The 26,927-nt window shown below is 33.0% G+C and overlaps 1 protein-coding gene across 4 annotated transcripts in view; it reads right to left on the minus strand.

Annotated features, from left to right (window-relative positions):
* LOC113521180 (protein N-terminal asparagine amidohydrolase) overlaps window positions 1-26,927 on the minus strand; it is a 107,041-nt gene that overhangs the window by 50,583 nt on the left and 29,531 nt on the right. Inside the window, exon 1 of one of the 4 annotated variants that reach the window (XM_031912861.2) lies at window positions 6,842-6,988. The exons of 2 other annotated variants lie outside the window; for them this stretch is intronic. The gene's annotated coding sequence lies outside the window, so the exon portion shown is untranslated. Of the gene's footprint in view, window positions 1-6,841; window positions 6,989-26,927 lie in introns of those variants that run through there. One more of the 4 variants, XM_026906632.3, reaches the window with a different exon arrangement.

Raw genomic sequence — 26,927 nt, forward strand, 5'->3', positions numbered from 1 at the left:
ATAAGGAATAACCGAGTCCAGACATCCATCTCTTGTCAGCCCAGCCTTATACAGCCGGTACGTCATACGTAAAGAGATAGACGATAAATCAAATTCGGTTGTGTGGATTGAACGAATGAAATTAAAGTGACCATTTCGTAAATACCATTTAAATAATTGAAAGCGAGCGATAGATAGATGGGCAGCATAAAGGAGACGGATGAATGACGCTATTGACGTTAATTTTATGAAACGCTTAGATTCTGTTGCGATCTAGATAATGAGGAAGGAGAGTCATTATTTTCTATAGTTATCAGAGTCCGATTTGTTACATGTAATATAATATTCAATATCCTTATTGGAGTTGTTATGAAAACAGCTAACAAAACAGATAAATAGCCTTGATACTAGTTCAATGATGTTCTATACTGTAATAACTAATATAATTAATAAAAATCATATCTACTACATACCGATAGGTACGTTTCGTAACTCTAGCGATAAACAGTAAAGTGTAAAGACCCCAATAAAAATAACCTACTACTTACATCATGTTAGCTTTAAAGCATTTCGATAATATTGTTTTTTTTAATATCGGATATACCATAAACAATTATGTTTCAATATGATTAGGCTCTTTGCTTTTGAGACCAATTAGGTCCTGGAACTAACGAGCCGTGCACCGTGTAATGCGATAATTAACGATGACATCAACTGACGATTGGCGGAGGAGATGCGATACGACAGATGCGTCTCTTGCCGGATGTTACTCATGCATGCATGTAAGGAACATACAGTATATATCAAGTAATTGAAGACTTCCCGTCCATTCAGTCAACTCGCTAAATCGATTATCGAGTTATACTTTCTTGTACAATATTGATTCGATTTTTTCGACAACTCTTGTCGAAGTCGTGAATAATCTTTCCATTTTCGAGTTCCGGATTTGGTTGCCGCCGCGGGTGTTTGTTTCGAGTCGACAGTACTTTTTTGTTTATTAACTCACGCCCCTAAACTGGAGGTTATTGGCCTCATCAAATTATTACAAATATATTTCTTATTTAGAAAGTTATTTGTACTTATCATATAAAAAAAATCACAGTATACTAGAAAAGGCTTTTATACAAGACAATAACTAAATATGTTAATAGATATCGTTAACTCTGTACTATCCTAACAAAACTATTATATAAACTCAAATTATTAGCTAAATGAAAATGAAGTAATCTTCCTGCCGTCATCCTAATTATTTAGAGTTTTTTTTTTTACAACACAGGGGGCAAAAGAGCATGCGGCTCACCTGATGGTAAGTGACTACTGCCGCCCATGGTCACCCACAACACTTACGGCATTACAGGTGTGCTGCTGGCCTTTTAAAAAGGAATATGCTCTTTTCTTGAAGGTTATGTTGTCGTATCGGTTCGGAAATACTGCTGCTGGAAGTTGATAAAGTCGCGATAGTAAGATACTTTTTTCGTTTACATTACATTTCCATTTACAGTCAATTCCTTATTCACTTCTATTTTGACCATATATTCTTTTACAGTCTATCCGTCTTTCAAATCTTCCTCTACAGTTAGCCTTCATGCATTCATACTTAATACTTTCCTCAACACCTTCATCATTTCTGCGTATCACATACCCATACTCTATAGCAAAACAAACAGTTACTTCTTAACTTTTTTATCACTGACGCTACCATAGTAAAAAAAAGTCGTGAACTAATTCTAGCAAAATACAGTATAGAGTTACAAAGCTCTAGGCTAAAACGGTAATATAGCAGAGATACTATACAATCAGCAACGCATTAAGTCGGACGAGTTTAAGGTATCGTAGATTAACGTTCAAGATGCGGACATATATAGTCACGTCTCAGCTATTAACTAAAGGATTAAAGACGTGGTGACATGCGAGCACGCGCTCGATTGCCTTTTCTTCAGATATGTCAATGAATAAGCAGTATACCTTTCTAATTGATTCTAAACTGCATTTTATAAAGTTGACTGGCCAGTATTACGTATGTACGAGTTTGTAATTTCTTCATTATATTGAATTACAAAACTTATATAGAATACCAGCATACCTACTTATTACTGAGATTTTCTCCGACATTTCGAAGCCAAACGAAACAAGAACTTGATGTGAATATAAGAAGTACTGACAAAATGATACTTATGGAAAGGTTTTTTAAATGAAGAAAGCACTCTCCGTCTATGGACCCAATTTCAATATGAATGTGTTTCATCGCATGCACATAAATAATTTTTACGCACCCACTACTTTTACCTGCAATTTACATAAAATTGGTGAACTATTTAAAAAAAAAAGTATATATGTACTTTCTCAGAGTTCAAGATACCCTCATATCATATTTCGACTAGCTCGGTTGAGTAATATAACAGAAAAGTAATCTAATCCTGTAGTAATCATATAGTAAATAACAATAAGCCCCTCAAATCCAACCATACCTCTGAATCGACCACCTGATCCGCGTAGGGACCAAGATTATTACAAAACTGGCACGGTTGTCATGACTAGAGTAATCCACTCAATATGGAGTGACCATTTAAAAAAATATCATATAAGGACAACACTATAAACTATGGTTTGCTGGTCACTGCAAATATTTGTATTGACTTTTATTTTAGAGATTGCTATGCAATTCAAACTACAGTCGTATACGAGGTTTGTCCGGAAAGTACGTATAAAAGTTTTTTAAAAATTTTATTTTACAATTATTCAGGTAAATCAATTTTATCCCCTTCAAAGTACTCCCCCTGTGACATAATGCACTTGTGCCAACGCCGTTTCCACTGTGAGAAGGCTCCTTGAAAGTCCTCTGGTTGTAGGTTTCTCAGCTGCCCCGTCGTAGCTTTTTTTATCTCATTTATGTCCCCCAAATGCCGCCCCCGAAGTACCAATTTGGTTTTTGGGAACAAGAAGAAGTCACACGGGGCCAAATCCGGCGAATAGGGGGGTGTTCGGTCACCGTAATGGAATTTTTACTCAAAAACTCACAGAACGATCTTGGCGCAAATTTTTTTCATTTGAAGTTCGTTTCTTAGAATTTCGTGGACCACGGTTTTGCCCAAATTAAGCTCTTCAGCCACCTGTCTGACCGTTAAACGACGGTCCCCATTAACACAAGTTCGAATTCTTTCCACGTTTTCGTCGGAATGTGAAGTGGAAGGACGTCCTGAACGTGGGTCATCTTGAACGCTTTCTCGGCCCTCTCTGAATCTTTTTAGCCACTTGTGGACGGTTGGTTCCTTCACAGCATCATCCCCATAAACTGTTCTGAGATCGGCAAAAATTTCACGGCCATTCTTGCCGAGTTTCGAGAGAAACTTGATTACGACGCGCTGCTCTTCAACGGAAGCGGGCTCCATGCCGACGGGGTTTCGTAAGAGGTAACTTCACAGATGGCGTGACAAAGTTCGCACCGCACGGCGGTCAGACCAGAACTGAAGCATTGTTAGGGACATAAGGAAGGGGTCCTGCGCTTACCTGGCCTCCCCACTCCTCTTTCTCGCATTCCAGAACACTTTTATACGAACTTTCCGGACAGACCTCGTACTAGTCGGGCGTCCTCGAATTTTAAAACATGAGTAGAAAGATACACTTAATTTTAAAACAAAATGCTATTTTCGAATAGAAATAGGTAAGATTGTACAACACCCGAATTATTAGAAAAAATTTTTTAATTACGAAAATAATAACAAATGCACAATAAATTGATTATTATCATCATCATCATAATATAAGCCTTTAACTGTTCATTCCTGAACATAAACCTTCCCTTTGGGGAGTTTTGCCAGTAGTTGCCACGCTTGGCAGGCGGATTAAAAACCGCAGTCAGGCTTTAGAAAAGTTTTAAAAAAGATGTTTAAATTGATTATAAAATATAAAAATATCTATAATATCAGCCATGGTTAAGGCCAAAATTATCGTACTAAGGAATTTCAATTCACTATATACTTAACTTTCTAATTAAGCTTTTTGTATTCCAGTATACGATAATTTTAATTAAAAGTTGAACATCACCTGTACACAAGTAATCTTTCTTCTAATTACTGCAATTAATATATGTAATACATTCACAACTGTGTTTATTCAATATACAAGTTAGTATAATTCTGTCTTCCGATAAACTACATTCGGACACGGAAACTTTCGTCTATAATGAAGACATTCTAAAATTTCTTGATATCAGATAGTGTAATATACTAAAAAAACTATTAAAATATCGTTTAATTATTAAAATCCTCACGATTTATAAGAGTTTTCATTTCATGCATTCATTTTTTAAGAAGGATTTATTGGAATTACGGGAATGTGAGAATACAAATTTAGCGCACGAAAAACTGCCAGATTTTTTCTTACCATATATTGGATCTAGTTATAAAGAAAACAGCCACGTCTTATGGACGTCTTATGTCTTATTAAATTTTCAATTTTTAGTTATTAATATGTCTCTTTTGTGCTCTCATGGGTCTTATAGTCGTATTTATTTACATTTTATTTTACCAGTTACAAAAATAAGTAATACTACAAAAGCCGGTCTTATCGCTAAGAAATCTCTTCTAGACTACTTTTGGATTATTACCTAACCATTGTGAAACAATAACTTTAAATTTAGAACTGTAAATTTTTACCACTATACATTATCAATAATACGCTCATCGGATTCAGTAACGGTGTCAATAAATTGGGATAATGTTAAATACAATATCAATGTTAATTTATATTCAAACAGTATCCAGAATGTTTAAACACCCACAAGGTCATCAAGGTATCAAACGGCTTCCTACATAGCACCAATAAGTTAACCCCCCGCGTTCGGAGTCAAGAGGTGCACATTATTGGCCATTAGCAGTCATAAAACTCATAAACAGTGAGCGTGGTGCCCCGGCGCGCCGCCCACGCAATGTAGACACTTTGATATAACTTTATAACATTAATGGGTAACGTACGAAGTGTGATGAATAGATCAGTTTATGCTGGTCGTAATTTTAGTTTTTGTTGGTTCATAAAAGCAAACTGAATTAAGAGCAAAATAATTTAAGAGAAGGTAGAGCGCATAACGTTCCAAATATTTCATTTGGAAACAGAATCTGGGTGTCTAGAGCGAAACATATTGTAGATTAGGAACTTACCTCGGCTTGGCACGGTATTTTTTAAATAAAATATCACCTATGTTACTTATATAGCTTATGTTAAAGAATTTATAAATTCAGTTAAGTATTTTTTATCAAACAAAAAACAAAGCCTTCCTCTTTATAAAATTAGTTTAAAAGATAGCGGTAAAAAATCATTACATGAGTAATATTATATGTGTATGTATGAGCTTTCAGAGTTAGTGCAGGAGACATCATTGATGATGATGATGACGATGATGCAAGCGTACCTGGATTACGATAACTGTTTACTATCAACCAGATACAATCTGCATATATAATCTTGATTACAACCTTCGGGGTATAAGAAACAACCATAATTATAGACGGATATAAATATTTTACAGTGAATAGTGTAATGGCCTCTAAAGATATGTATTGCAATAAAAACAAATAGACATACAAAATTTCATCTTGATATTCATTGTACAAAATTTTGAAAAGTCAATTGTGCAATGTAAAAGTATTTTTAGAATTCCCACAGGAGCAAAAAATAACAAACATTTCATGACAAAAATTTCACATGTCACAAATGTAGTGTCATTACAATTTTGAACCTATCACTATTTGTTTACGCACCGCAATGACTTAACGTTTCAAACGACAATACCTACACCAATTCTAAATTTTAAATTTTTCCAGTTTACATAAAAAAGAAACTTAACATCTCGCTTGTTTCTCACTGCTTATAATAAACAATACTGTATTCAGTTCTCGTCAGTATGTCGACATATTGTCAGTTTCCATGCGACATTATCTTCTGTGACATCGGAAATAATTTAGCTGCCAAGAAAAAGTATCCCGCTACTAGACCGCAGAAGGAAAGTGAAATTATGAAAATTAAAGAATATTAGAATACTTTGGGAAAAGGCGTATTATTTTGCGCTTGCGTACAAACCATCCGAGCTGTTAGCTCCGCCCCTGATGAAGCAACAAGTCAAAAAGTAAACTTTCATAATTCTATAACAATGTACAATATAGCTTATCTATAGACTATAAGTTGATGAAATAGTGTTATGTAATTATATTTTATCTGGGTTGAAGTTCTAATAATTAATGGACGCGTTATCATCTGAGAGGAAGTTATTCTCGGTTGCTCGAGGTTTCCGATAAGTTATTTTATTAACAACACGAAAACAATAAAAATTTATATGAACCGGTTAAAATAAATATATTAAATGTTTATACCCTTTGAGGCTTATGTGCAGCAGTGGACGGATAATGGCTGAAATGATGATGATATACCCTTTACGTGCTTTTAGCCGTGTAGGTCTCGGCATAGAATAGGGCACACCCTTCCTTTCCCATGGATATCGTAAAAGGCAACTAAGGAGGCTTATGGTCCAGGGATGGGCAGCAGTGTACCTCTTAAAACATCACCAAAAGTCAAACTGTGGTTACTAACCCGCCTGCCAAGCTTGGCAACTACTGGCAAAACCCTCCTTATGGGGGAAACTACATTTAGCAGTGGACAGTTGACAGTTGATACATACTCTTTACATAAAAAAACTAATTAATTATATTAATTTCTTATAATTGTTTATATCTATAATAAATTTACTACTGTAATCTTTTAAACAAAACAATAAAGAATATCTAATACTTAACTTGTAATAAATATAAGTAATAAAACTTATTTAAAATTGAATAAATTAATTTACTTAATTTTAACGCTATAAACTTACAGTTAGATGTTATTCATACAGCAACTTAAAAACAAAACAAATACGCAAACACCAAATGTTATTCACACACTCGCTACAAAACACTACGTAAACGGAGACGGACGGCACCGACCACCGTACACGATGGCGTCTCAACGTGTAATGGTATCTTGATACTTGATGATGCTAATGCTAAAGACCAGGGGGATGAGCAAGGGAGAAGGGTACCGAAGCAAAGTGGGCGTGGCCTCGCAGGTGTATCAAGTCGAACGGTGATATATGCGCATGTTAACACTTAAATACGAACACGCCTCACTGTCACTTATATGAAACGCACCAAAATCTCGCAATGTTAATTATTTGTACGACGGTGAAAGTCTATTAGATATACAAGTGGGTTCATTAATATCAAGTGAAGTGTTTTTGTGCGCCGGCGCGATGATGGGACCCGAGATAAAGTTTTAAGGATGAAATGACAGATTAATTACGCCGCTTCAGAATTTATCTTCCATTTATCGGATTGATAAAGATACGGATATATTTAATGGAATATGTATATCTTTTAAAGATGAATTAACGGAAAACGGAATAAAATTAATGTATCAGAAGAATTCTACTACAACAATATGCAGATGCAACTAAAGTAATTTTAGATAATATGTCATGACGCATGTTATCTATGTACATTAATATCCACTTTAAATATCTGCAGATAGTATTTATAAAATGAAAACTGAATAAATTAAAGCATTACAAGCAAAAACATATCAGATAGATGTTTCGTATTTGGCTGCATATATCTCAAGATCGTAAATAAAAAAAAAGTAGCGATAAGATAAATTATTCAAGGATAGAATACAACGGTCCTTTATCTCCAACTTGCGCATTCTGGTCACACTCGAGACATTCATGCATCCCATAACTAACCCGAGATGAACACACATCATTATTTTTTATCATTCTTTCGTTGACAAAAAGTTTGGTAACTCCGTGACTCGAGCGTAACAAAAAAAAAGTGTCAAAGTCTGCTCAAAAGTGTTGTAAATGATACATCTCGAATATTAATTAGAAAAAATTATATTTTATCAAATATTTTGGAGATTAGCCATCAAAGTTTTTTTAGTAAGACCCTTTCTGACATATTTTAATTATAATAGAACTAATATATGTCTAAATCCTAACTAATTTCGGCTGCAAAAACAATTATGAAACATTAATTAAGAATTAATCGATTCTCATGCGTAATGTATGTGCACAAAAAATTCAAGCGTAAGTAAAAATAACTGTAATAAAAATATATAGGTACATGCTTATAAGAAATCTTAAAAGAAAATCGAGTGTTAAATCTTAAAAACAAACATGTCAACGCGAACAAGTGTTATGCCCATTTCATCTAATTTATTACTGCTTTTCTAACCAATAATCGCAGAATCACCATTAACTGCAATTGCCCGCTGCTGTTGGACTATAATTCTTGTTGACGACTTAATAACAAACTCTCCGCTGACGGTGAATTTATCGCTACTGTGATGAACCATCGCTGTATTCTATTAAATGCATACTCTGGTACGCAAAAATGAAACTAATGATCAAATCACCAAGTAATTATTTCTAAAACTACACTAATTACTTTTAAGACTAGACTAATTACTTTTAAGACTACAAGATTATCTTGTAGAATGCGGCTGCCAACTAACTATTAAAATAACTGTTACTGGACATATGCAAATGCGAATGTAATCATTGGTAATCTAACATCGTTGTGTGAAAGTTTTAATGTTTTTAACCAATAATTGAAAGTAGCGACTGAAATATTTGAACATAAACTATGATATTTGGCATTCACTATAACGTGTCATGGGAGGCGTTAATATCTTTAAGATGCGACATCAGTTGTGGAATTTATAGCAATGTTAAAGATGCCAATAATTTTATTACAATTACCAAATAAAATATGGACATTTTCTAACGATTTACAACAAAAAAGTAAGGAAATAAATTTATCTAACAGAAAAATGTGACAGCAGAAAATGCGCACACGCCATCTTGCATCCTGTGACTAGTAAACCTATACTTGTATATTTGCACCGCCATTACAAGCCCATCCAATTTCTTGTCTTGTCTTGTATAATAAAGCCGAGGCGGTCCAGCGAGATCCTTCCTTAATTAAACCATAACTCAAACTTACACTTATCCACGATATAACCAAACGCTATCGCCCACGAATACTTGTAGCCTTGCTTGGGGCAAAAACTTCACCAGGTGAGTAAAATTTATTAGTATACCGTGGATAAACAATTCTGCATAATCGCTAATGTAACTCAACGAATACAGTTAGTTCTTTTGTTCTAAAGCAACTTTAATGGCAAAATTTTGAATATAAATCTATTTATATTTCAAAACAAATAATACGCACTAATGACTGACTCATGTTTCATGTAATATATATAACAATTACTTGTTTTGGCTTAGGCTATGTGAATTACGATAAACAGTAATCTATGTATTCATCCAGAATATGTCACTTCTATATACCAAATTATATTTAAAGTCGTCCAGGTAGAACAATTTCTTATTTTATTTTTGTCATATGAATAAAAATAACGAATAACTCAATCTGCTGTACTAATAAAAATAGTGAAAATTATTTTTCTGACGAAATTTTTGGAGAGACGATCAATTCTATGAATATTATTACATTTGAATTGTCAAAGAGCCACGAAAGAACTATAAAAAAAGAAGATAAAAATTGTCTATCGCCAAAATTCGGCTAGCTAGGAATTTTGAGCGATTGCCAAGTGGGGTTCTACATACATGAATTGGCTGACATTAAAAAATATACATCAGGTGTATAAAAAAAGTAATATAGACTTGTTGCGTTATTTTACAGGCATATAAAATTATTTGATTAAATTTAAAATCTACAATATCCTGCCCTACTAAAATAACATTATAAGTGTTAAAATATATTATGATTAGACTACATTTAAATGGTTGAATGAATTTGAATGTAACTTGGTATACAGTTTCAATATATAATGTGGGAAAATTATGTGGACAAAAATATTATTGATAGCAATAGAAATGGCTAATAATAATAATTGCTAATCCATAGGCTACAGTGACCGTTTTCCATCAGATGGTCTATATACTTGTTTGTCACGTTTGTGGTATAAAAAAATAATAATGAAGTAATAGAAACAGCTTTGCTATTATGTACCCGTACATAATAGCAAAGCCGCGAGTTACTGCAAATTTTACATAATAGTCTGAAGCATAAATTAACAGTTATTAATTAAAGTAGATAATGAATGTAAATATAATACATTTCACAGAACTAAATGTATATTGTCTTCTTTTAAACTATTATAATACGACGCTCTAAGCTTAAATTTTTTTTAATAACAATTCTTAATTAGACGAAAGTCACGAATTCATAACAGGTAGATCATAATGAAAAAATCGTGCTAACAAATGAAAAATTACTCATAGAATTAGAAATGAACAGTTTCTTATACAATTAATATAACAAACAGCAACCAGCCCACTAAACCCACCCGATAGCAATATGTTAGACATCGTGAAAGGTTAAACGTTTATTATCAGCTGATCGGATGATTTAAATACCAAACAATGGCACCAACATTAAATTTGTTGTGAAATAAACAAAGTTGGATAGTGATGAGACTATGAAATTAGAAGATACGAAAATAAGAAGTCTTATTGTAAACGTTATAATTTAAGATATTGCTCTACAAAAGAGCGACTGCAATCACAACAAAATCATTATAGGATCAATTTTAGTACAAAATATTGATTGCAAAAAAAAAAGGATTACCAAAATCTTTTCAGAATTAAAAAAAAAATACGAATTAATAATGTCCAATGTGCCCAAAAATGCCCTTATGTCAAATTCTACGTATGAGTATATCAAATTTTATGACAAATTATTGATTAAAATTAGCAAGGATACGACAGCGTTTACAACAAACATATAGTACATTATATAGTGTAGACCATCCCTTCCTTTCCCGTGAGTTTCGTAAGAGGCGACTAAAGAAAATCATTGAGGAATGGGTAGCTGCATCCCTCTTAAAACATCACCGAAGCCTAACTGCGGTTGCCATCTGCCAAGCGCAGCAACCACTGGCAAAACCCCCGAGAGGGGAGCCCAACATCCTATATACAAACAATTAACATGCATAATATCATGTTTTGCAAATTTGTGATAAATAATCACGATAAAATTGAAGCAGAAGAAATAGATGTAGATATGGAAACGTAGGGTGATGATCGTTATCACCACAATGATAAAAAAAATTAAAAATGCCTGTTCGAAGGCTTATTATCTTATTTTTTTTAATAATATTTACTTATTTTTGTCTGTAATATAAATTAGTTATTATTTAAGTATAAAAAATAAGAAAAAATAATTTACTAACTAATAAAACGAAAGAGATAGAGAATCTAAACAATTTAAACGAAGCCACAAATTACTGTAAGTTACTACAATACCAAGTGCCTAACAGACTTACACCACTAGCACCCACTACTTCGCCATACAAAGACAATGTAAACTAAATTGACATTTATGTTCTAGCAATATTTATTGGCGAGAACGTCGATGCAATAAACACTATGTAATTTATTAAAAACTCGTTGCAACTTGCGGTTTTGCCCACGTGAATTAGTATAAAATTATTATAAGTTAAATACAGGATACTGTCTATTTATATACCAAAATTCATTCAAAACCGTTTATACACTAGTATTTAAGTAACAAACATCCAAACATGTTTACAGAGCATATATTCACATTTCTTGTATTAATACGTTTACTATTCACGATTCGTATAAATTCCTTGCAATTCTTGTTCATTTGTTTGTAACTTTACTAACGATACAATTTATATTTACATTTATTAAATACCAAAATACAAGACATATTTCTACCGAGTTAATATATTTATATATTTTATCCCTTTAATACTATAACTGCGAAAGTTTGCATGGACACATGTTTGTTACTCTTTCACGCAAAACTAGCAAACGGATTTGAATTAAATATGGTGCAAGGGTGGGTTATATCCTAACTTAACACATAGAATACTTTATGTATTGATTGCCGTGGGGAAATCCATGGGATATAACTAGTACTTAACAAACTACTTTCATATTATTTGCAGTAAACAATTAAATACCATGTAATAGATGTCATTTTTTTAATTAAAATAACGACTAAAATATGTCTAATCAATCCACACCTAAAACTTAATTATCAAATTACTAAATAATAATTAGTAATAATTATAATTTATGTTAAAACACAAAGATTTCCCGATAATTACCTTCGTTGATAAATATTATGTTTTCACTATGTTTATTGCAATTTATAATTATTTAAATGTAAACGTCACTCGCTTAGATATATGATCATGAGCGGGTGCGCCGGCGCAGGCAGGTGCAATAATATTGTTGCATGCGACGAACCTCACGGGCCTTCAGGTTTCGTTAGCTTGTACACATTAACCTTGATGTATCAAATACTTCACTATCACTTCTGCAGATGTCCATAATTAGCAGACTTCATGCAAAAATAACAGGAAATGTTAATTTAAAAATAGATATCATATTATTCATAAATTATAAGTTTTAATACTTACTTAATTTAAATATATTGACAATGATTATGTGTGGTACATAATCATTGTCAATATATATTGTAATATTAAAAAAAAAACTTAAAGAAAAAATTCTAGAATTACTATCGACAATAGTGTCGACAAAATTATTGTGAAACTAACGAAGGAAATAAAAAAGGAATCAACACATTTATCGTAACAAAAAATTCTGAATTTTATTGGCAAGATATAAGCACTACAAACAAAAAAAAACATACAAAACGGAAACCTCCTTCCTTTTTAAAAATCAGTTAAAAATAAAAACAAAGAAATGAATGACCTTTACTAAAACACAGAAACAGCTGCTAATTATATAAAAAAAAAACCGGAAAAACAAATCAACATCTTAATCTACAAGTCAATAACGGACGGCTAAAAAATAAAATATTTCCGAAACCTATAAAATTTGGTCAATTTAAATTTCTAATAGTGCTAACATAATAACATATATTATTGTTTTGATCTTGTTAATATTCATGTCCAATAAAAATCAAGCACACAGTGGGGTAACGATTGATTTTAAATATCAAAATATATAAAAAATATTTAGCTTCCTGTATAAAGATGTGACAGACTGAAAAACGGCTCAAAATCAATATAAACGTTTAAGCGGAAAGGCTTTCACTTGAAATGTTTTTTTGTCACAAAACAAGACTTAGCTAGTCTTCTATCAAAATTTTTGGCTCGTAGATTTAACAATCGAGCGTTTAAAATAAGAAAGCAATAATTTATTATCTGCTCTGCAAAAGTAGCGACTTTAATTGTGACAAGGTTAAATGAGTCAAGATAACATACCCATCACGTTATAATTTGCAAAAAGAGTTATTAAAAGCGGTTTAAAAATTAGTGAAGATCTCGTATAACAAAGAAAGCAAATGAATTAGGAAACTCCTTTTTAAGATTGCTTAATAAGTGTGTAATGTTGTGATCTTTGTATCATCATATCTGTAACTTAGCTGTACCAAAAAAACTAATTAATACTTTTCTAATCAATAAATTAAATAATAAAAAACAAAAGATTTACAAATTAGGCCAACAAATATATAAATATGGGGGGAAAGGTATTGTTAGTAATAGAGACTGAGAATCCCATTGCTAGCAATATACCCAACCAGGTCGACCTCCTCGCGGTTCTCCCTGGAAACTATCATGGTTAATTCCTGATGAATTCATCATGATGGGCTAACTGGCCTGTTTTCATTCTCATCTATCACCCTTCATTGATGCTGCACAAGCGTATGCCGTTAGCGCAGGCAGGGTTGTTAGGTTCACTCATAAAATATATATATAAATATAAATTCCGCTTTATATATTATATAGTACCAAACTAAATCAAGTAGCACAAAACTAAACAGAATTTATACTTACTATGGACTTGACGAGACGTGGCTAAGGACCGTTCCTTATGGCTGTCTATGGGAGAGGCCTATGTCCAGCAGTGGGCGGATAATGGCTAAAATAATGATGATTACGATGATGGACGTGTGATGACTGATAAACATATTTAAATTCATTTATTTTATTTTTTTGTAGATAAACATACAATATACATAGAAATCACCAGACCAATACAATCAGACAAATATTGCGTTTATGATGACAAGCAGACTTTTTAAACAGGTACTGCTTACGCGCTCATCTCGATTCCAACTCTATTCCTGACATTTACGGCGATCCGGCATTAAATTTAAATTGAATGGCTCGTACACAAGTCGCTTCTACATTAAAATCACGAAGTATCCACTATTCACATGAACATAATGTTTGTCAATACGACGCAATTGCTTCAACCGACTTTCAGTTCTATGATCTGAAACATTATGGTTACTGCTCTGATTCATTTTGCGTATATCAAGCTATGTTTAGATTTTATAATTTTAATCCTTGTTTTTTTTTGTAGCTGGACAGCTGCTCGTTATGAACCATATTTCTTTTTTGTATTCTCACCTTATTTGTCCACGATATTTTTTCATTTTATATCTTCAATTACTATAAAGGTTTTTTTTTTTTTATTAAAATGTTATTTTTATGTATTTTTTTTTTTATCAAAACAGAATTGATAACGCATGCACATAAATGCGTAGTTTTTGTATTTAAGTCTTTCATCATATTAGTTTTACGTAACGTTACTTTTAAAATCACAGTCCTCGGTATTAATAATTATTCGTAACTCATTATAATAGATTAATATTCGACAGAAACAATGTAGATTTACTAACGAAAGAATTTTTTGAACCGAATCAGTAGTTCCAAAAATTATCATACAAACAAACCTAGATCCCCAAAATAGAATAAGTATTATATTAACTATTTCTATTCAACGCAAAGGGTATCATTATTTTTAAGCACACCGTTAGAGTGAACTTTCTAGTTTACCTCATAAGGCGTACATTGGCTATACGGAATAACAGAGACGAAAGTGCAAGAGCAACTGTGAAGCATACCCAGAAGTGATATCTCGCGACGCAGTTTATAATTCAACAACAATAAACTGATAGTTAATTGCGAAGCTGTCACGGGCGCAGTATATGGTAATGAGCCGTAGGGATCGGGGCTGCATGGACAATATCTCTCGACGGTGAAAGGTAAAATTGTTGTGGTCCCAATTATTGGGAGGAGCGGACAGTGGAGTGGTAGGCTAAAGTTTTGTTACCGTGAACGTTGCATTTAATGTTATGTTAATTTTCTATAACATAAAAAGTACCTTATGATATTTATGTTAATACTTTATATGATTGTATTATAACAAATAAAATAAAAATATTCATAACTCGACGACCTTATATGAGTAAATCCATAATAATATTCAGTGGATATGACTTACTGGATTAATTGATTAACATACTAATTACTGCTGATTAGCCCAAAATCAAAATAATAAATTATCTCTTTTTAGACCATATTTTAATAATAATATTATAAACGTAAAAACACAATATATTTTTTACTTTCAAACGGTCGGTAAGTTTAAAATCTGTAATATAATTTCTGAAATATAACAACATTAGCAGGAAAGTTGTTACGCATTTTATAATACAATACACAATACCTAATCATCAAAAATAAACCGAGATAAAATACGATCATTTGGTCTACTTACATTTAGAAAATTGTAAAAATACCACTTTCCATGTTTAATCGATTAAATTCGCATGAAATGTCTTAATAAATATAAAAAATGGAATATTTCATTTTCTATAGCATTATATTTTGTAATAATTATTTATTATAACGATATGAATTTATAGATTTATTATATCGTAAACTATAGAATCATTTAAATACCACCATGAAAAACACAATTCGAAATGTTCACTATTATTCTAATTATTATAACATAATAAACTGTTGGTAATTTACTGAAGGTGAATAAACTTATTTTATATTTGATATAATGAAAATAATAGTAACCCAATAAAATAAATTGTAATGCGCCCATTCAACGCCTTATATGGTCAAACGTCATTATGTGTATATATTTTTTTTCTTCTACGTAACAATTATCAGGTATAAACTATCATTTATTTGTAACTATCTTATTTTTAGATATTGAATCCAATTTATTATATAATTTATTATACAGTTCTTCGTCATGCCATACAACAAAATTAATATATAATTTAGCTAAAAACATAATTTGGATTTAGAATAAATCGTTATGATATGGTTCGTATTTTAAGAATTCAATGGTTAAATATTTATATGTAGGTATACATGCAATGATCACAATTAATAAAACGGATAACCGCTAATCTCTTATAACTTGATCGGTGTCATCCTAGTGTGTGCTTAGCCCATGGTCCGTGTCGGCGAGATAGGTGCAGTACATGCGCTTTCAGGTACGCCCGCCACAATCTGAGAGGCTGACACCAATAGGTTTTTATCAAGTCCAATCTTGCTTATGAGAAAGTTAACAATGGACGCGTATTTGTGCCATAGTATTATCCCTAACACCGAGATATAATGAAAAGTTTTACTTAATTCATTATTTTATCATTATTAAAGAAGTGAACATATACTTAATGAAAATATTTATAACATAGCAAAAATAATAAAAGTACCAAACGATAAATAGTCATTCTTTTAAGGGCTCCATTAAACCTTATTGTTATGTCAATATTATTTGTATGTCAGCAATAAACCTTTCAGTTCTAAACGAATCTAATTAGGAACTAAATATTTTCTGTCTAATAGAATGCCAATCAAGTTGACGGCCCATCTGATGGAAAGTAGTAGCCTTTTCTCATCAATAGCTCTCGACTGAAACTATTAACCAATACATTTATAGTTATAAAAATATATTAATTTACACATTTACCCCCTTATATATAAAAATAAAACCCCTTACCAACCTACCTTAGTTATTCAAGTGTTTTGTCTCTGTTTTTTCAAATTGAAAATTTAGCCAAAAAGACAAAATACGAGGTTTGTCCGGAAAGTACGTATAAAAGTTTTTTAAAAATTTTATTTTACAATTATTCAGGTACATCAATTTTATCCCCTTCAAAGTACTCCCCTGTGACATAATGCACTTGTGCCAACGCCGTTTCCACTGTGAGAAGGCTCCTTGAAAGTCCTCTGGTTGTAGGTTTCTCAGCTGCCCCGTCGTAGCTTTTTTTATCTCATTTATGTCCCCCAAATGCCGCCCCCGAAGTACCAATTTGGTTTTTGGGAACAAGAAGAAGTCACACGGGGCCAAATCCGGCGAATAGGGGGGGTGTTCGGTCACCGTAATGGAATTTTTACTCAAAAACTCACGGACAACAAGAGAGGTGTGGGCAGGGGCATTGTCGTGGTGAAGAATCCAACGCCCCTCTCGCGCCAATTCTGGACGAACTCGTGCCACACGAGCTTTGAGGCGTCTGAGCACATCGACGTAGAATTTTCCATCAACTGTCTGGCCTGGAGGGACGAATTCTTGATGGACAATCCCCCGAACATCGAACTCTTTCTCGGCCCTCTCTGAATCTTTTTAGCCACTTGTGGACGGTTGGTTCCTTCACAGCATCATCCCCATAAACTGTTCTGAGATCGGCAAAAATTTCACGGCCATTCTTGCCGAGTTTCGAGAGAAACTTGATTACGACGCGCTGCTCTTCAACGGAAGCGGGCTCCATGCCGACGGGGTTTCGTTAAGAGGTAACTTCACAGATGGCGTGACAAGCCAGTTCGCACCGCACGGCGGTCAGACCAGAACTGAAGCATTGTTAGGGACATAAGGAAGGGGTCCTGCGCTTACCTGGCCTCCCCACTCCTCTTTCTCGCATTCCAGAACACTTTTATACGAACTTTCCGGACAGACCTCGTATTTCAATAGCTAAAATAGGATAATGAAAGGTTTAAAGTTTTTTTTCTAATAAGGGGGTCAATTTACAGTCGACGTAGTAACTAATGCAATTAACATAATTAAGTGTAATAAAACGTGTTTTCAATTAAACATACATGTTTGTTCACCAAACACAGATCTTCAAACAAATATATATTTACAAATACATATAAAAGGAATACATAAATCGTGTTTGCTATTCAATAAAACCACATGCAAGTGTCCGTCTACCTCAACATAAATTTACAAATGTGGACAGATCCATAAATAATTGTTTCCTTATTCATATTACCCTTCGTTGCCCTATTGTTTTGTATGTGTGTGGTTTATTGAAAACTTGATTGACTCTCCAATGAGTGGTACACAATAGATTTTAATATTTACGATGAACTAAGTCCTTGCTACTGAATTAAAGAGGCGTGTCTATCGACTATCAACCCATCATTATTCGCAGTAATCCTATACTACTTAATTCAAACAATCAGCCCTCTATGGTTTTCTGAAAAAATTATCTTTCTTTCTCTGTTCCATTTACGTCTACATCGATTGAACTATTAAAACACTATTAGCGAGATTGTCTTTCAATAAAAAGGGCATAGACAAGAAGCACGGAATCGTTATTCGTTTATGTTTTAAAAGTACAATAATAGCAACTCCTTAAAACATGCAAACAAACAAGTAGCAAATTTCTAAAACTCTTAAGACATAATCATCTCTTTGAAAGGTAATCCTAAGTTTGACAGCAATTACAATAAACAATGAAAAATTAATTATTTCAATTTATTCTCAAAATTATTTTGAGATCTTTGACCACTGCATCGATTTATTGGTAACAAGAGAGCACCCGTAACCAGCAAGCATGTATGAAAAGATTGATGAATGTGGAAGAAGCGAAAGAGGTTTGTTTGAATCGAAGCATTTGGCGTTCCATTGTTTCTGCCTACCCTAATGGGAGACAGGCGTGACAGATATGTATGTATGTATGTAAGAGAGCACGTTTGTTGTCAAAAACGTGCTCTTTTGTTCTTATTAATGCATGCCATACATCATATTATTATTACCTATCCATTGTTGACCATAGTTTTGCCAATAGTTACCACACGTGGCAGACGGGATGGCAATCACAGTTAGGCTTAGGTGATGATCTAAGATAGGCGCTGCTTCCCATCCCTCGACCATTAAGTTCCCTTAGTCGCCTCCTACACCTACGGGAAAGGAAAGGACAGCCTATTCTATGCCAGGACTACACTGATGTCTGATTGTGATAGTTTACAGCAACTTGGAAGACAGTCGTATGAACGGTACTGAGGGCGGTACAGTATATTGTGTGGTTTCTATGGTAATCTTTAGAAAAGTTTACCTTTTTACGCCTATAGGCGACGATTATCATTTTCCATCAGGTCAGCCTGTTCCACATACCAGTAGGCTTTGTCCTTGAACTAGTTTTACAATTCACAATATTACAATAGATACTCGTAGCAAACAAAATATGTAAATTTTGTCACTATTACTATTATAAAAATAGTAACATACTTTTTAAGAATATTTATCTAAACATTAAAAACAGTAATTTTTACAATTAAGCTCATCGTGTAATTTATCTTGTTTTCTTTTATCTAAAAAATTGTTTGTTAATTCTTAGACTTAAATCCAAGAATTAAAGTTTTATTAATTACCTACATTTTAAGCACATTACATATTTGAAAGTAGTCTAGTCTACAAGGGTGCTTTTACAATAGTTTTTTTTTTGTTCTGCAAATAAAAACGGAAGTTTCAGTCATCATAAAATTAATAAGGGTATTTATTAAATTCAAATTGGCAACGCAATCACGTAACGTAATCGCAAAAAAAAAACAGATAAAATTTTTTGTTACTTCAAAGTAAATGGTGTCGTTTCTGAAGCGTCATTTCTATAATCGTTTGTCTTAACCCATTTCAATTTAATAGTTTCGGAAAATTATTAGTTTATAAAACAAATTAAACAAAAAAAAATGAAATTAAATTTATAATAATTTTGACTTAAATTTATTATAAAATTAGTGCATATTGGTCCTTAGAATAAAGATTTCGCTGTAATATAACATTAAAATTTTAATTTTAGAGATAGATTTAGAGAAATGCGCGTCAGAACATCGACAAAATTACTCAGAGAAAGCAGTTTTGAATTTAGCAAATAAACTAATAACACCGTATCCAATATTATTTGGTACACAAACATTAACGATAACGATACGAATTGCGATCTAATTACAGGAATACCGGTGGAAATCGCGTTGTAAATGTCATTTCACACTTGTGCGAAAGGGTCAGTTCGGTTCTCACGGATTCGTTAGGCAATAGCTTCACCACTGATGAAAAGCGAATCGGCGATAAAAAGCGATAATTTAAGAATTTTCTAAAATAAAACAACGGTTTTAATTTATTAAAATATTTCAAAATTAACATGTAAGCCTGACATAAAACTCAGTTATGAAAATTAAATTTAGTGATGTTTATGCAAAGAATTCACTGTGTGGTCTCGGCGTAGAATGGGCCACCCCTTCCCTTCCCGTGGGCATCGTAAGAAGCGACTAAGGGAGGGCGAGGGATGGACAGCTGCGTCCCTCTTTAAACATCTCTAAAGCCTAACTGCGGTTGCCGATCAGCCTGCCAAGCTATTTTGCCGCGACATTCTTGAATTCATATTTTTATTTTTTACTGCTGCGTTGTCTATTTACTCTCCTAACTGAAATAATATCGCATGCATTCTTATTTCAAATATGAATTAATTATCAATCCACACAATTACACAAAACTATGCCTGTGCCTACGGTGTTAATTTTTATATTATAGCGAATCGCATGCTGTGAGGTAGGAGCATTCAGCTTTTCTCGATTATTTCTCGATTGCAATCGATGTGAGTCTAATTTTACGAGTTGGTCTTGTATAAACGAAGCTTAATGAAGGAAATGCTTGATATAAGAGATGGTGCAGTTACCATTTAGTTAATGTCACGACGGAGACTTGTATAATTCTATCGCAATTAAGTTGAATTCTCAATTAACTCGTTTTAATTTAAAATGTACACTTTCTACTTGCAGACTGTGTTCATTATTTGGTAAGACAGAAGCCAACAGACGCGAGAAAATCACTAAAGGATCAACTGTAAAATAAATATTTGACCGTTTATTTATAATAATAAATTTATTACCTAAATACAATACATATACAGTATAATAATTAGCTAATATATAAATAAAACATTTAATAGGGACTAGAAATTATGCTCAAATTCAAATTCAATATCTTTATTCAAATAGACATGTTTACAAGCATTTTTAAATCGTTATTTTTTATGAATCTACTACAAGGTTCAGAATGTATTTATCTGGTAAAAAAATTAATAATAACAGAAGGTAACAAACAAACAAATAAAGTCACTTTCACGTTTATAATATTAGTAAGGATTACATTTGATAATCTATATTTATATATCAGTTGTAGATTGTAGCTATCTCGCCTACTGGAATTTATACCAACTTAATAAAACAGAGAGAGAACGACTTCGCTACTAAATAAAGCAGACACATTTATTTACTTTCGCACCAGGCTCTGTTTACCTGTGACTCTATGTTAACGAGTTATACAAAACTGCTGTTTTGTGAGTTATACCGTAGTCAATCTTAAATGTGTAATGATATATTGAGTCAATTAAAGAATATTAACATTTGCTTTCATTTTCATTATTATCTGCAATCTATTGATGAGCTTTATAAATCTTAACACGCCTACCTGTCACACACGTCTGTGTGTATTGGTCTGAATATTTTCTATATATAATTTAAGAAAAAAAAGGCGGCTATCAATTATCTAGTATCCATAATGCAAACTATACTAAATTTATTTATTTATTTAAAGGAACACCAACAGCATATTGCATTATAACATGTAGGTATAACAAACATTAAATATAATACAATATTAATGCACATGCCTATTATAGGTATTCACAGCATTTACTTTATAACATTTAATGAGTGCTTCATACTTTTATCTAAGATCGTTTTCGAAAAATAATTCAAATGATTAAAAAAAAAACATACAGAACCTATAATCTCCGTTGATACTAGAAATAAAACAGGAAAAACAGAATTGTGTAACTCGTCTAAACACAGCGCCATCTAGTTCCATGTAATATCTATTAAACACAATATCTCCTCTAATCCCGACACAAAATCTATATTCCTACAATAGATCACAGTTGCTCGTAATTTTCCAGAGAAAGTAAAATATTTACAGTTGACACGATTTAACACCCATTACTCATAAAATCTTACGACGTATAATAGATTCAGGTTCAAATTTCAAAGTAATTTAGCGTAGGAAAACTTTCACATAAATATACTTACTATATTATAATAGGTACTTTTTCAATATAATTTTTAAAATAGGAAATCAAGTAGGTAAAAATTTTGTAAAACTTATAAAATATTCTTACTCTAAACTATGTGTCTAAATAATTTATTTGAAATCAAGACAAATATATATACATTGTTCTCTGATTTCTTAGCCCAAACCCTTCAGTTTATTTATTATATAATTAGAGGTGTTATTAAGAATTTTATTTTGTCTTAATTAAATAAAGGAAATCTTTTATTTAGAAATAAAATAATAAAGAACTTTTTAGGTATCAATTATGTCAACTTACAATCCTAAAATTATAAATTGCATATAGGTACTAACTTCTTTATGTTTTACCAAAAGACTACTTTCGATTATAATCACAAGAGCTTTGTGAAAGCTCCTCACACCCTTAAACGTTTTGTTTATGTTATTATACGAATAAAGGTGTGGTGACTTGAAATGCAGCGTAGATCAGACATGTAACTAAGTGAAAACCTGCACGATTTAATGTTACCAGTTGGCTTTTTAACAAGTACATTTAGCTGAATAATAACCTCTGATCAAACTTATTTTGCACAATTTACATTATGTTTATTGCAATCTTCTCACACATTTAAGTATCTAAATATAATGTTCTATCATATGATCTATAAAATGCACACATGTAATAAGTATCTTGTAGAGAAAACAATATAATAAACAAGAGATAAGGATAAAAGCAAAATGTAGTTACAAAATAGAATCATTTACAACATTATCATGTTGATGTTCCAATATTACAATTTAAGTAAATCGTAATAATCATATTGTATTCAGGAGATTGTGCATTAAATATTTCAATACAAATTATCAACGAGATGCGAACGAAACGCATGCGGCATCCAATTTCACGGACAGTAAATAAAATTAGCATCGTCCAGACATAGTAACAAAGCAGTCTCAATAACTTGCACACAACGAGATAAAAGAACACCCTCGAATAGACTCAATACATCATACACACAATACAAAAGATGTTACACATAAACACAAATTATCTTTACGAGAAACAATTTAAATCATAAACATAAATTGCGAACGTACAACGAACCACTAATATGCAATAATTGCCATAAGCATCGCATGCAAGATTAGAAGCAACATTGCTAGTCGACAAACGTGCAATCAAGAAAGAATGAACCGTTTAGCATTTCTCTTAGAGCGCAATTACAATTCAATTTTCTGTGAAGCACTTAACAGACTTGTAATAAGAAGACTATCATTGTAGTGATTAAACCGAGATTTGTTGCTGTCGTCGTATGGTTGACTAGACGTTGAAATGTTGAGATGCCATAAACTCATGCGTTTGACGTCGCAGTCAATGAAGCAATGGCCTAAAAAGTTTAAGAAACACCTAAAAATGTTTTTTATCTGTATAAAGTAAACAAGCCATAAATTGAGCAGGATGGCCGTAACGGGACGAGGTTGGCGTTTACTGGCGCACGATAAGATTCGCAAGACCCAGTCGCGCCTATTGAGGGTCGTTACGAGACGCTGGCGCGAGATGATCGATAATAATGGTAATTTCGTTCGGAACACGTGTAGCATCGCTCGTTCGTCGGTGCGATCGAGATAGCACGCCTGCCCTATTAGAACGTGCAAAAGGCAACATCGATGACAGAATTGGTTATACATACCACTTGTCGCGGATTTGTAGCAACAAAAAATATACATATAAACATTGAAAAAGTAAATCAGTCGGTGGTAATTTTGTACATAAATAAAAATTAAAAAATCAATTCATGATTATGCATCATCATTTTTTTTTGGTAGTAAGGTAAGTTGAATGTTATATAACGACCCTGTGGTTCCGTAGAATAGACCACCCCTTTCTTTCCCGTGATTGTTGGAAGAAGCGACTAAGGGAACTTAATGGTCAAGAGATGGGCTGCAGCGTCCCTTTTAAAACATTATCAAAGTCTAACTGCAGTTGCCAAACCACCTGCCTTGCATGACATAAATTGGCAAAACCTTCCAAAAGGGAAACTTATATCCAGCAGTATATATATAAGGGCTGATATCAACATCATCAAGTGAAATGATTTATTTACATACATATTATTATATATTACATTTAAATGGATTCTTACTGCCAATAAAATTATTCAAGATAAGCCAAATGACAACAATGCATATTAACAACTCACAATAACATGACATAATAAATATGAATACATGATATTTAAAACTCTCATTTATCATTACTCCGTGTAATAAGTAAATCAACAATAGATATATAAACATTTCCCGTAAGCAAGAGTTATGGAAACCGCAGCTGTCAGAGACAGATCCATTGAGAAGACGGAGGCTTAACCGCAAGTTCTGTGTATTTATGTGACATCCAGCCTTCTAGGAGACCATAATGGCAACACAATATCACAATATGGGCATAGATTTATGCTCGAAAGGATCGCGTTCTCGCACGCGGAAATCCCATAGTTATTTACCGGTTGCGAGTTAAGTGCGCAGATTTATCGGTTGCGCCCGCGCCTCGCCGAGCGACGATCTCGTTTCCCTATGTCCGGGCCCCGTCCTAGCTGGACAAGGGCTATGATAAACTCTTGCTCTCTATGCTACCACTATATCACGGCTTAACGGAAATTTGAGTACACTCGTAATTGCTGCATACATTGCAAGGCCAGTTACGGTATGTAAATGAGCTACAATTTGTACTGTGCAGATTTAAGTCGCTCGTTTGGATCATGCATGAGCAATTGTTACCATGAAGCATTTAAACTATATCAATATATACTTCGCGTTTGTTAACTGTTTACATTTTTACAAGTTGACGAAAAGGATTTAATACAATTCAATCTTCTAGATACCTACATCAATTTCCGTGATCAATTTTAAACTAAGATACGCACATAAGCCCGAAATTCTGACATCATTTGCAGTGTTTATCACTGATTTTACAATCTGCATCGACCAAAACATTCATCACAATAATATAATTTTAAATGGTTATAGAACAACAGCTAAATAGTATAATATCTTATTTGCAACATACTTGACGAATAGGCATACATTAAAACAAACTAAAGTGTGTGCAACAAGACAGGACAAAAAAAAGAAATTAAAATATTATTATCAAGTTGGAATAATATTAATTAAAAATGGAAAAAGTTACGAATCTATAATTTACACTTGTCGAGTATCAGTAATCGTGACAGGTCGACCAGTGTTCTTACGAGTATATGTGAAAATAATATATAGATACACCTGAACTCTGTTTAAAAGACATCAAGGAATGTTTTCTAAACTTGTTGCTTATAACGGATATTCGTAAAGTACGCTTCGACATTGTATTATTACGGTCCCGTGTGAAATTACACTCGGTCATTTGTCAAGAGCGAAGGAGGCGCTAGTGTTCCACGGTTATTAATTTCATTAGCCCGCTCTTAATCAAACGTTGTGGGTGTTAACGTTGCCGGGCCCGCATTAGCAACAATATTTACAGGTTGTGATCACGACGATATCTGTTCGTTGTTAGTGTTTCGCTTGTTATCTGATCGTGAAATTGATTTTCTGAATCGTTGTGTTGATATGCAAGTAGAAATCGAAAGTGTTTTTTTTTCCTCAGGTGGTGTTATCTATATTCAATCGAAGACTATAAGATTTTTTTATTTATGGGTCCTCTGTGTATTGTCGCATGTATTTCCCATTAAAGATTTTAATAACAAGTTATTAATAAATTACTATTAAGTTTTAATAAATATATTGTACTATTTGAATCAATAGAGATTAGACTCTAATCCCCTAATAAGCATTTGTCAACTAAACATTGAAACAATGTAACAAATACAAAATCGATGCATCTAGGTTAATTACAAGGAAATATTTGTTGGAGCTTATTTCATGGAATAATTTGAAAGTATAAAATTAATTAAGAAATTCTTCTAAGTTAATAATTCATTGGTTACTTCCGAGTCACCGCCTCGCCACTAACCAGCAACTGACAAATACAATGTAAACGAGCGTGGCGTCCTAATTTGCGGCAGCCAGTCCAGCTCATAATATCACCTCATAGATCATGTGTATGCTGTCGGGGCGTCAGGCCGGTGAGCCTCAATTGTCGGGATTGGCATAATGACACGCGCTTGGGGCCACCGGCTAACTTATGGCCACATTACCGTGACAAGCTTGACGCATATCCAATTATTACACACAATCTGTTTGCTCGTGTAAAATATGAATAAGCCGCCAAGAGGCCATTAATATGAATACATACCATGCAGGACGCTAGTTGCTTTGACGATATAATGTTCCCTGCAAATAAATCCTAGACGGGGATACAAATGAACGGGCCGTGGAGAAATATTGCAAAAACTGTTTGAAATATTACATACATTGTTAGGTGAAATCTGAGATGATCAAAATCTATGTCTACAAACTTAATAATATTGTACAGTATTGTAAATTCTGAATATTATCATAAACTACTACTACTTTATTGTGTTATTTAAGTAAATAGATAGAACGGCAGGATGGTTTTCAAAAAGCCAACGGTAACGGTACACCTTATTACAAATGACTAAGCGCGAAAGTAAAAGTAGCACGATGTTTCCATGAAGCGGCGGAATATCAAAAGGGTTCAATACATCAGCACACAGATTGGCTATCTGCGGCCACCATCAGCAGATTTCATTTATACGCCACATAGGAAGGGTTCGTGGAA

The sequence above is a fragment of the Galleria mellonella genome, unplaced genomic scaffold, assembly GCF_026898425.1.
Source record: "Galleria mellonella isolate WM207_F2 unplaced genomic scaffold, CSIRO_AGI_GalMel_v1 utg19, whole genome shotgun sequence".
In the NCBI taxonomy this organism is placed as follows: Eukaryota; Metazoa; Arthropoda; class Insecta; order Lepidoptera; family Pyralidae; genus Galleria; species Galleria mellonella.